Source organism: Sitophilus oryzae, unplaced genomic scaffold (genome assembly GCF_002938485.1).
Source record: "Sitophilus oryzae breed Bouriz unplaced genomic scaffold, Soryzae_2.0 scaffold_1155_pilon_pilon, whole genome shotgun sequence".
Lineage (NCBI taxonomy): Eukaryota > Metazoa > Arthropoda > Insecta > Coleoptera > Curculionidae > Sitophilus > Sitophilus oryzae.
Window position 1 is genome coordinate 16,082 of NW_022145788.1, and position 14,086 is coordinate 30,167.

The window sequence follows — 14,086 nt, forward strand, 5'->3', positions numbered from 1 at the left end:
ATTGAAAATGATGAATAAAAACGTAAAAATATGATTAGTGTTAATATGAGTGTATTACATACATATGTTTAAATAACGAACTTATTAAAAACCTAACGAAAAAACAACAGATTTAAAGATTCACTGAAAAAGTAGTAATGTTAAAATTAAATAAAACATTATCAATAATAATTATGCTATCGCACCTATCCGTAAAAAACAAGCAAGCAAAAAAAAAAAAACCTCGAAAAAAACAAAATAACATACAAACATCAGGTTAACATGATGACAGATCATGATCAATCACAGATAAAGAATTCTTACAGAAAGTTACACTTTACGATATAATTTTAACTGTTAAAGGCAAACCATTTAAACACAAAGCATTTTAATGCCTACTACTGTATCTAAAATACTTTTTTTAAATTACTAAATTCTTAGGCACGCTTCTGTTTTTCTTGGCTGTTATGCGTCACGTCACAGATTAACAGGCCCACGTTTGCACCACAAGGCGATGCTACAGACCACTAGGTAGACCGGTCGAAGAAATTTATGTTATACAACTTGTAGTCAATCATAAATATTATCAAAACTTTTTTTTTTTCTTTTAAATGTGTTCCGAATTTTGTAAAAAGTATAGTCAAAATCGCAAAACTTAAATTTCATATGAGTTTCTTAGTTTTTAACTAATATAGTGGCGAATTACAAAAATTTCTTTTCAATGAAAATTAATTAGTTAAATAAAATAATTTAATAAATTACTAGCTTTTTCTCGCGACTACGTTCGCGTTACACCTCAGATCGTTCATGCATTGATTTAAATTATTTTTTACTTCTTTATAGAGAGCTAGTGAGCATAGATGTTTTTATTTTTTCATCTTTTTTTTATATATTAAGAGCACTAATACTCTCTTTATAGGTTATTTTTTATTCTTTGAAAGATAATTGAGAAAGATATATTTCGTTATGATGTTACTAAATAAACCCTTATAAATTTTATACTGGTTTATCTGGTTTATAATGTTATAGTATTGCATTTTCATACAGCAAACTTTCATTCCTATTCTACTCTAAGGGTATAAATTTCATAAATTCGCTTTACCTTTGTACCGAATTTTATGTGTATAATCCAGGAGTCACCAAGTTTATATAAATTTTATTTATTTTTAATTAATAGGAAAAGTTAAATTGAATTTCAAAATTTCTTCTAATTCTTTTGTAGGATTTCATTCTACTAGACCAAATAGTAAGGAATTTTCATACAACAAACTGTTTCGAGATAATTTTACTCTCTAGAGGATGAATTTCCTAAATCGCTTTGTGTAGCTAATTCACTAATGTCGTTTAAACGAACCTTTGTTGAACCATTGCTAATATTTATGTATCTAAAGCTGGCAGCATGAACTAACTCTAAAATATCTAAAAACTTAATATATAGTCTAACTGACACACCACTGACAATGACAAATAATTTATTTCTGGAGATATTGTGTGTAGGTGTTTTCAGGTATGTTTTAGTATTTAGTCGTTTTACACAAAGAAATAGCCATTAAGTACTATAAAAATGCTTCATAACAAATCTACACATACATACCTTTCATTTAAAAAGAATCATCCAGATTGGTAAAGCGGTTTCGGCGGGATGGATGCAACAAAAAAACCCTTTGAGCTTTTATATATATATGGATTAATTATTTTTTCCAACATATTTTTACTTTGCAAATTTTATAAATATTCAGACTCGCCAATATCGTACTCCACCGTGTCCAGCCTGTTTAGCCAAACGTAGACCAATTCCTCTTCGGCGGCGTCGTGGCCCTGGCCGAAGGGAGAGTCTTGAAGACGCTCATCCGCGCATAGGAATAAGTTGACTGCGTAGCGTATTGCGTATTAATCGATTCTGAAACTTTCTATCTCGTGTATAACATGTTAGGCAAGTTTATTATTTTAATCCCGATTTTAATAGATAAATGTGTGAAATGCCTGAATATCTTCCGCCATGACATGTTTTTACTTTTGTTATGGTAAAGTGATTTGTATAACCTTTATTCAATAACGTATATTTTCTCAATGATTTTTAATTTTCGCTTGAAAATTAAATTATAACATTTTAGGAAAAAAGAAACACTGTAATATTTAAAAAGAATAGAAGAAATTAGTCTTATTTTGAAAGGAAAATATAGAAAAACTCTTTCTATAGAAAAAGTCTTTATACTAACCAAAATCCGGTGACATATACGCGGTCTCACGGAAACATTAAATACTTCGCATAACTTGAAGAATATCTACTTTTAAAATGAACACTTCAACACCAGTAAAACATTTATTATTTGAGATTAAAACTCGAATTAAATTAAATGATTACCTATGCTGTTATAGCTTTTATAGGCCTATTTAACGACTTAATAAGTTACCTGGCGAAAAAATATGTGCGCGTACCTACCACTATTGTTACAGGTTAATTTTTTTAAAGAAATGTGTTACACAAGTGAAACTAAAATTTTAAATAGTGTATTACTTGTGCATTATTGGCCTTATAATGTAATTTGTTGGAATTATATCTTCTTTAAATATAATTAGACTTTTTAACGACTTTTAAGTTACCTAGGAAAAAATCTGTGCACGTACCTACCAGTATTGTTACAGGTTAATGCGTGAAACAAATGTGTTTTACGCATTGTTTATGTCAGATCATTTCTATGAAAAATTACATTAGATTTTTATTAAAGACGCTGGGTAATTAAAACATTGACTAATAAAGCTTGTCCACTTTAAATAAGGGGTTACGAAATATCCTCCTTGGAGTGTTTGGTTTAAGGGGTGTATAATAAATTAATCGTTGTTTTATAATAAAAACCATAAAACATTTATTTGTGAGTAAAATAATGCAATGGTTGGATATCTCTCCTTTATAATTGGGGGACTAAAAATACGCACTAAAATAATTAGAAAAAAAATCTTGTACTTATTTAGTAATTACGTCAATATTAATTAATTGACTTTCTAGTCTATTTTTATTTATGTACAAATATATTATTAAGCATTAAGTAATAAAACACTGTGTGCCCTCTTATATCGTAAGAAGTTACGAAATATACTCCTGGTTACCCCCCTTACAGAAAACAGTGTAAGGGGTGTAAATAAATTAATATAATCACTGTTGTTTTTATAATAAAAACTATAAAACATTTCTTATTTGTGAGGTCAAAAACAAAAAACAATGCATTGGTTAAAATAGGTACATTCAATACATATGTAATAGTCTGTGTCCATAGCATTATATAACTATTTACTATTATACTAATATTGGCTAAAAATAATATGTGTGTAACATATTTCTTTAACGGATTAACCTGTAACAGACATTTATATGCCCAGTATATTTTGTTTAACAAACCAATCAGGAAAAATCCAAAACATACCGTTATAGGAGGTATAAGATGATTAAACTTATATAATGACAACTACTTATCGGACAACAAATTAATTACTACTGCCAGCTAGTTCAGCTACTGTCTAGGTAGAATATACCTAGAGTACCTACACTACCTATGATGTGGGTAGATTAAAGCTTATTTTGACGTTACCTCTCACTTCGGTGTCACAAGCTGAATATTTCAGGATGGAAGTACAGTACATGATATAGGGACCCTTATTCCGAAAGTAGTACAAAAGTAGACTGGGAAAAGGGGCACTATCATCAAAATCGATATATTAATACCACCGTATAGAGAAAACAAATACTTTATTTTTTGATCCAGTACACAATAATAATGTCTTCGTAGGAGTAATTTTTATAATTATTTACAAACATTTCCATTATAGCGCTTATGACCAAAAAACTTTAAACATAGATAATCAAATTTCAATCATGCGAGAATTTGGTTTAAAACTAGATTTTAATATAACTTTCATTTAACGAAAAACGAAGGCCTAAATGAAAAAAAGAAACAATTTAAAGAAGTTTCGCTTATGTCTTCACAAGGTATCAAAGCAAACCCCATATTTTTTTTTTTTTTTAAACTAATAAAGATATATCAATAAACAATTAGCGATGTAATGGTTTTTGCGCGCGCTGGCCGACTGCCGCCGCTGTGCCGAGATTTCCTATACCCTTGTATATATGACGTCATGGTGTGGCAAATGTAGCATTTTAATTCGATTTGGGCTCCCTTATATAGGATAACAGAAACATTTTCAATGTTAAAAACATTTCCATTAGCGCTTATGACCAAAAAAAAAACTGCTTATGAATAACTCATTTCGTTAAATGAAAGTTATATTAAAAAAATGACTTTTTGATATAGTTTTTTAACTGTAAACGAAGACCTAAATGAAAAAAGAAACAATTTAAAGAAGTTTCGCTTATGTCTTGACAAGGTATCAAAGCAAACCCATATTTTTTGCTTTTAAACTATCAAAGATATCAATAAACAATTAGCGATGTAATGGTTTTTTGCGCGCGCTGGCCGACTGCCGCCGCTGCGCCGAGACTTCCTATACCCTTGTATATATGACGTCATGGTGTGGCAAATGTAGCATTTTAATTCGATTTGGGCTCCCTTATATAGGATAACAGAAACATTTTCAATGTTAACAAGAGGAGTTCGAGCTCCGTGCATTATACCTGCCTATACCATAATGCGAAAATACGTTACCTTACAACCATACCCTTGAAACGAGACACGGGGTTGAGTTGCATTCAAGCGTGCTCGTCTTCCAGATGCTCTCCAGACCAAAGTTCGTCGCGAGTCTGACACTAAGTCTATTCTTGTTTCATCACTAAACACGACGAAATTCCAATTAGGTCCATTTGCTCTCATCTTCTTAGCCCATTGTAGTCGCGTATTTTTGTGATGCAAATTAAGCTTCGGAACATGTAGAGGCCTCCTTAAATGTAATCCTCTGTCATGGCGTCTTCTTGCTATGGTCTTTCTTGAAACATTTAGTCCTTCAAGGCGAGCTATCTCATTTTTAATAGCAGTACTAGAAAGCAGGGGATTGCGTTGTGCAATTAGGGATATTTGACGGTCTTGCACAGCAGTAGTAACTCTCTTTCTACCTCTTCCAGGCCGGTCTGTAACCTCGTTTGTCTCCCTGATTTTTTTTAATATTCGCGAAACATCGCTTTGGTTAACCCCTACAATCTACAATTTCAGCTATTGCAACTTGCCGGTAGCCCTGTTGAGACAGTGTTACTATTCTGATAGGTACTAAACTTTAAACTGTGAAATAATGTTTCTAGGTATTTTAAGACCAAAACAATGGTCAAATTTCTTCTGAAACTCAAGAGACCATAAATCGAAATGTGCAAGATTTTGTAATAATAATTGGGTCTGAACGATAAACATTGTTTACCATATCCATTTCACCAAAAAAAAATATTACAAATTATCAAAGCAAATGTATAAAAAAAGATTCTTTAAATTCCTTTCCCTATATTTTTATAGGGATTTCCCTTTATATATATGCAGTAATTTTGGCCATGTTATGTATGTTTTTATCTCCATATCAGAATTTTCCATTCTAACCTGTCATGAAAAGTTTTTAAAATATAATTTAAATATAAATCGGAATAATTAACATATTTTGAAGTATACTGTTTTTCATATACGGAGTGTTCCTTAATGACATGCTAATATTTAAGGGGGTGATTCTTGGACCTGTTCTAAGAGAAAACTTCATATGAATGTATGTCCTAAACATCTTATGCTCACTTGCACCGTTTGTGTAAACTATGTTTAAAGACTAAACAGTGATTAACTATAATAAAATATTATATAGTTAATCACTGTTTAACTAAACTGAAGTTAAACAGTACAAATCGAAACAATAATGCTCAGATACGGGGCAGTAAAATTCCAAGAAATAACTTTTTCATAAACAACTCTGATTTTATTATAATTATCTTTAGGAAACTTAATCTTCATGCATCAAAATATCTTTTTTATATATAAATAATTTATTTATTTATTTCAACCAGTGCCGCTCATTCGGGTTTTACGTTGAATATTTTTGAAGAAAAAATTGGTACACCACTGACTTCTCTTAAAATAAAAACTATTTTCAAAATCTCCCTTCATTTCTAAACAATTTTTACACCTTGAGATTTTTCATCCAACGTATAGACTTAAAAAATTATTCAGTTTACTTCAGGATCAAATCGCTGAAAATCTCATGCAGTGACTGTTGTGTGGAAATCATTTCTGAATTGGCTGGAAAGAATTTAAGAACTAAATAATTTTGTTGTGTGTCAAAATATGCATTTTGATGTAAGGAAGACGTGTACCAAATATAACATCAAAGATATTTCGAAAAAAAAGAGAATTTTACCAGCCTGTATCTGAAAAGTTAAGATATTTAGGACATACATTCATATGAAGTATTTTTCTTAGAATAGGTCCAAAAACAACTCCCTTAAATATTAGCATGTCTTTAAGGAACGCCCTGTATTTTCCACTTGTTAACACATTCGATTTAACCGGAAGCGGATAACAAAACTTAGTAATCAATTTTAAATCTAACCATAATACGAGTATGTTCTATTATAAATATATTTCTGGTAACTTTTCATGAACGGGTAGAATGGAAAACTCTGATATGGAGATTGGAGATAAAAACATATTTTGGATATAACTTTCGATATTGCCGCAAACGACCGATATGAGAAAATTAATATAAAGCATTCATTTTTTAGCGCAAAATAATTTTTTGCAAATTTGCGTTGCCTGTCTTTTAGAATGACTTTTACTGTAAAATAGGTTTTAATAAAAATTTATTAATTATTATACAAGGTGATTATCGTAGTAATTCATATGAATAGATATACAAAAAAAAATAGGTCACAAAACATAAAAATAAAAAAAGAATAGATACACAAGACATAACACAACACACTTTTAGTGATGGGCAAATGCAAGAGCATGACCAAGACCCTTTTTATCTTGTAGGGCACAGTCTTAGTGTCGGTCGTGGTCTTACACTGTAAGACTCTTACAAGTCTTGGACTTTTTTGAGATTTTACTGGAGGACATTTCTACATAGAATATTTTTTAGTTAATGAATTAAGGCAATTTAAAGTAAATTTAATTACAGTTTTAAGAAACTTTAAAGAATACAGATAGAATGTACAGGGTGGGCCAAAGTGGACGCTTTTAAAGGGAAACACCCTTCACTATAAGAGATACAAGGAAACTAATATCGGTGTCTGAAGCTCAATTTTTGTCAAAAACATGACGGTGAAAACCGTATATCGGTATCTGTTATCGTTTCGGAGTTACGGGGTGTTTTCCAAAATGTACATTTTTAACCAATCGCTGTAACTTTTTTGCTATGGAAAGTTTTGTATTTCTATGAAAACATTTCCAAAGCATCTCTTTACGTAGAATTTAATGGTTTAAGTATAATTTATTTAAAATTAATAATTTAAGAATTATCAACAAGAAATTTATTTTTTTAAATGGGACACCCTGTATATTTTTAACTCATTGAAAATAATTTAAAATTACCTTTCCAAAAATATAGCACACTTGATATTTTGCTCGCTTCCTCTTCGAGATACAGAGTGTATTAAAATTCGCCCACTTTGTATAAGTAGGCTTTGAACTGCGCCGGCTGTATTGCAAACAAAATCTAGCGGTGAGCAGCAATTAAAACGAAAATAATATTTGGAATGAGAGATGCAGAATTTTGTAACAATTTAAACTATATTTAACCAACATCACACACACAACACATTTAAACTATATCTATAATAACAATAAAAATAAATAGCAAACCGAGACATGACATTTTGCTATAGGTGTTCGACATATCGACCGTCTTCTGTTATGGACAGAAGGGGCCGTTCTTGAACATTTCTCGCGGAATTCATTAACTCAGTAGGGGTGAAAAATACCCTCGCATAACCGCTAAGTACTTCTAATTCTTGTCTAGATTATACGGGCAATTAAAAGAAAAAATAAAAACCTTTATTCTTCCGCAAAGATATCCATAGATCCATAGGTACTAAGTCCGGCGGCCTCGACGGCCAACGGCTGGGATATTGGTTAGCTATTTAATTATTCTAAATTTGCTGAGAACTTCAGCTTTCTGAGGCACTGCCTCGTCTTGCTGGAAAAGTATGTTTTCGAATTCCATTAAGGGCAGATCATCATCAATAAGGGATCTAAAAGCCTACTAGTTAAAAGTGTGGCGAACTTTAAAAAATTCTGTATTTCGAAGGGGATTATAACAAAATATCAAGTGTGCTAAATATATATTTGGAAAGGTAATTTTAAGTTATTTTCATTTAATTAAAAATATATACAGCGTGTCCCAAATAAAAAACAATTTTTCTGTTGATAACTCTTAATAAATTCTACGTAAAAAGGTGCTTTGGGAATATTTTCATAGAAATACAAAATTTTCCATAGCAGAAAAGTTACAGCAATCTGTTAAAATGCACATTTTGAAAACACTAGACACCGATAGAGCTCCAGATACCGATATTAGTTTCTTTCAATCTCCTATAGAAAAGGGTGTTTCCGAGGGTGTTTCCCTTTAAAATCGTCCAATTTGACCCACCCTGTACAGGGTCGCTGATATGTATGGAAACGGTCGATTATTGCGCAAAGTATACGAGGTCCCGCAAAAATTTGTGATGGGCAACACCGATACAAAAAAGTCTTTTTTTATAACGGATTGCGCCAATTTAATGCTTTACCGAGCGATATTAAAGGTGCGCCTAGTGTCTGTATTTTTAATAAAAAATTGTCAAAATTTTTACGAATCTAATGCATTTTGTTTTTTGATATTGTAATATTTTTAGTTTTAAGTAGCCAAGTGCTAAATAAAATTTGTTATTATTATCTTTAACTATTTACGTTACCTACACTTTATAGGTGGATAAAAAATTTTCTTTGGGTATTCTAAACTCTATAACTTTTTATACCTATGTAACAAATACTTTGATTTTGTAGTATTATGTTTCTGTAGAGTTATCAGGTACAGCTTAATACAAAGTCTTACTTATTATTTATTATTAATCATGAAATATTAACCTCTGAAAAAATGTTACCATGAATAACTGACATTGAAGGTTTACAGAAGCATTTAGTTTCACAATATTTTAATAGTCGTTTCAAAATATATTGTATATTCTATGTTTATTTATATCTCAATGTACAGGAATATGACTTTCTATACAAACAGTACTTGTCATAGTTAAAAGGACTCTTAATTGCATTAATAAGTTTCATAAAGCTAATACTCTTACTTTTCGTAAAAATTCAATAAATTTTGTTTAATTTGATCGAAATATTTTATTAGGTGCTAATAGGAAATTTTAACACTTAACTTGGAAAAAGGTCGTACCGATTCATCCCTTTAGCCAACTCTATTATCTCATACTATTAACGAAAAAATCCATTCACTTAATACATATCGCCGAAAAAAGTAATATTGCGTACTACATTTTCGTATGTATGCACCCATCATCATCATCTCGCCATTCTAAAAGTACTACCCATGCGGTGGGGGATGAGGTAGGTAGGTTGTAGTACATCTTAAACTATAAAACCTGAAGATACAGTTTTAATCGGAGTCGAAACTTGACCGATCTAACACACGTATTCAGTTAGGATGAAGCCGTTTTTGGTAAGTACCTAGTACCGATAGTAGCGAGTGAAAGTGATTTTTTTTGAAAAAGGGTGCGCTTATTGTGGAACCATACCGCGAACTTGAATACACGGAAAGTGAAGTGATCTCTTTTCTTCGCTCGAGCTTGAAAAGTGGACTTATTTCTTCAGTGTACAGGGTGAGTCAACGATAGAGTAAACTTTATTATTTTGTTTCTTCTGAAAATTATGAAAACAATGTTAAATAGAAAAGTTTTAGGGATGGTTAAGATACACATTTTAAAATTATTTTCAAGTATACAATTCAGAAACTTGAAAAGTTGGTCGAAGAAACAAAATTTTTAATTATTAGTAGCCGTCAATTAGCTAATCTAGTGGACCATTTTTCAAAAATTCTGGAAACTCTTTAATAACTAATTCTTCAACTCTGATATTTCAATTTATTTCAGTTATTTTAATAATTAATAGAAACGTAAATATTTATTAATGATAAATAATAAATATTTTTGTCTTGTAATGCAACTATGATTTTTACCATAAATTAATTAAAAAGAAGGGTAAAAAATAAGCAGGTCAGAATATATCACAAAGTATATGATATACTTAATAAAAGTTAAAGGGTGTTAAAAAATTTATCAGAGAAAACATTTTATTTTTTTTAATTACAAATGCTTAGTCAAAATTCAGAAAAAACACCCTATAGCAACTAACCCAAATATATTTTTTTATGTATCTTTTTCTTCATCTTTATAAAATTCTCCTACCAAATTTGAGTATACCAACTTCAGAAACATTACACATTTTTTATTAAACTGAAATATATTTTTAAATCTGAAATAATAATAAAATCTACTAATTTAGGGGATTTTAAGATTATAAATAAAAAATTATAGAATTTTATGGAGAATCTTAAATTAAAATAAAAAAATAGGGTGTTACGTTTAAAAAACCTACCAATCGACAAATACAAGATTTTTGAAGCCACAGTTTTTTGAAGCATGTTGTATACTCAGAAATACTTTTCATTTGTGTATCTTAACATTCTCTAAAACGTTTCTATTTAACATTTTTCGTAATTCTCAAATCAAACAAGATAATGATCTTTATCGTCGACTCACCCTGTACAGGGTGACCAAAACTTAGCGCCTTCTGCTAATGCAAGGAAGGCACAGCGTTGCCCACTTTTACAGATTTTCTTTTAATCAAAATATTTTAGGAAACAAAAATAAATTAATGATAAATATATATTTGCAAGTATTCTTAACCTTACGAATGAATATCAGTGATATATTATCGGGAAGGGGTTTGTTCTAAATCAACTCAGTTTATTGTATAGCTCTATATTTATAAATGGTGCATGTCTTCCTCAAGAGCGTAATACACTAAATACATTAAAATAATTGCAAAACAAACATGAAAAATCAATTAAACAGTACAGGTATAATTATTGATCTTTTGTGTTTGTTTTGCAATTCTTTTAATGTATTTTGTGTATATACCTAATATAACTCTAATTCTGTACATTCCTGAGGAAGACATAAACCATGTCGAAATATAGAGCTACAGAATAAATTGAGTTTGATTTCAGACCGCTTCTAGATAATATATCACTGTTATAAATATATACACTAATAAAAAAAGAAAAAAAATAATATAAAGAATTATTATTTACATCACTCAAAAATCACCTCTAAAAAGAGGTTCTAAAAAAGAACAGTGTTCAACTGCAGGTCTGCTAGTAAAAAAATAAGCTTAAAATATGACAACACATTTGATTTAAACCAAAAACTCGTATACAAGACTTAAGTGACAAAACGAATGACAATGTCAGGAAATAAATAAATAAATGTGGTAACTCGACATTTTTTAAAGCGGAGCTACCACCTGAATTCCCAGCGGGAAATTTAAATTCCAGTTAGTCAGCTCGGCGCCGAATATGTCTATGGTTGGCAACAATGAATTTAAAAATCGCGCACCCAATTACGTAACTAGAAGTTTAATTGGTATCGCTTATACCTAGATAGTTTTTATACTATACTAGAATATAAACTAAGCAAAGACCTTTAACCGTTACATGTTTATTAAAATAATGACTTTATATTAAATAGTTAATTTATCAATTTAATAATAAATATATATTTAACAAACAATTTTCTTTTTCAGTTTGCTTTCTTTGTTGCTGTGGTCTCAGCCCGCCCTGAACCACCAGTAGGCTACAGCTACCCCTCCCCATCCGGAGGTGCTGGAATTATCGGTGGAGGAGGACATCAATCCTTCCCCTCTGGACCAATCGGAGGAGGTTTTCCATCCGGATTAGACAGCGGCGCTTTCGCCGGTAACGGCATCGGTGCCGGACACGGCGCCGGTGGATTCGACGGTTCTTCAGGCTTCTCCTCCAGCGGTGCCGGTAGCTTCGCAGGCGGCTCTGGATTTGGAGGCGGTCATGGAGGTGGTGCTGGAGGATTCGGCGGTGGTCAAGAGGTGGATTTGGAGGTGGTGCTGGTGGATTCGGCGGTGCAGGTGGTACCACCGTCCACAAACACGTCTACGTCCATGTAGCTCCCGAAGAACCTGAAGAATCTAGACCTGCCAAGGTCTACCCTGTAACCGCTCCTCAGAAACACTACAAAAATCATCTTCATTAAAGCTCCATCTGCTCCTGCTCCTACCGCTCCCGTTATTCCCGCTCAACCTCAAAACGAAGAAAAAGACCTTGGTCTATGTGTTGGTCAAGAAACCCGAAGAACAACCCGAAATTGTTATCCCCAACCCTGCCCCAACTCAACCCAAAACCCGAAGTATATTTCATCCGTTACAAGACCCAGAAGAAGCTGCCGCCGCAGCTGCTGCTGCTGCGCTGGTTCTTTCGGTGGAGGTGCTGGTTCCTTCGCCGGTGCAGGTGCTGGTGGTGGAATAAGCGGGAGCTGGTGCCGATTTTGGTTCTTCTGGCGCTGGAATTTCTGGTGGAGACCTCGGTGGACACGGTGGAGCCAGCTCTTTATCTGGTGGTTTCGCTTCGGCAGGTGCAGTTCCTCAGCTGGAACCTCCCTCCAAATACAGCCCACCCGGTTACCAGAAATAAATTTGACGAAAACGAGATTAACTGCTGTAACGTGTCATTTACGGGTACGCACGTACATTTTCTTAAAATTTAATTTATTCTAATATTAAGTTGACGATGTTGTTGAGATGCATGTGACCTGTGGTGAGATTTTATGTGATAATGTCACTTAATTCATAATTGGAATAATTTCTCTTATTGTATATAGTCATTAGATTTGTAAGGCATTCACTTTAAAGTGCTCATGTAGATTTAAGAAACGGTGACAAATAAAATTAATACATTTATTTTTATACGAAAACCTTTTTCATTTTTTCCCTGCGTAAACCTTAATTATAGAATTAACATTAACAAATAAAATTTTTATTAAGAAATAATATCTCGTTTAAAAGATATAAAAATCAAGTTGAAATACTTCTGGATTAGTTACTGGCATAATTAAGATGTTGAAAACATATCTTCATACTTAAATATATTTGTCTATTTTAGTAGACGTATATTACTCTTATAGTATTTCTATTTAAATAATAAAAAAGTTGTTTTATAAACGTTATCATTTTACAACGGTGTGATGTAGCCTAAATTGCAAAATTTCTTTATAATAATTATTGCTGAATAACTTATATTATACACTCAGATGCAAAAAAACGCAACGGAGAAATTTTTGGTCAAATTTAAAGTTTTTGTTATTTTTAGCTCTATTTTCATGATTTTTTTAGCAAGCTGTATATAATTATATCAACTTTAATTCGTTAACTCAGTTTTTTATAAAATTTAGTATTTTGCATATTATACAGGGTTAAACAAGGGGTTGTTTTTTTTACCCTAACTTTAAAACACCCTGTGCAATAATTTCGTGTGTAAATTTTCCTAAAATATAATTTTACGGTCAGAACCATGTCTCCTGAGCATTTTGTTTTTTGGATCATGTCAATACATGCCTTGGTTAATTTTTAAGAGTGAAATGAACTTGCCACCAACAATTTGCAATTTTTTCAATTATCATTTTTTTAAGTTATTTTTTAATATGACAAGGCGGCTTTGGTGATTATTGTGAACCATATACTACTATGAACTGCCCATCATGTTCGATGTTTGGAACATGCTTGGTAAGTGGTTTAGAGGTTGCGAAGCAATACCAGCTGCATTAAATCAACTTCGCTTGGTTCTTAAAGAAGAATACGAAAGCATAACGCAGTATTAGGATATTTTTTACAATTTTTTTTTCTGTTTGTATACTTGAGTATTACAGATGTTTTCTTTAATATCGTTAGTTCTGTTATCGTTATGAATGTTTATTAATACCAGGACTGTATCGTTAGTCTTTAACGTTTTTTTTGTAAATTTAGTATAGGGTATCCAATGCTGCGTAATGTCATGTTACGACAATGGTCACCAAAACCATCTCTTCGTATTATAAAATTACATC

The 14,086-nt window shown here is 31.6% G+C and overlaps 1 pseudogene; it reads left to right on the plus strand.

Annotated features, from left to right (window-relative positions):
* Positions 1-9,529: 9,529 nt before the first annotated feature.
* LOC115887258 lies at positions 9,530-12,678 on the plus strand (annotated as a pseudogene).
* The last annotated feature ends 1,408 nt before the right edge of the window (positions 12,679-14,086 follow it).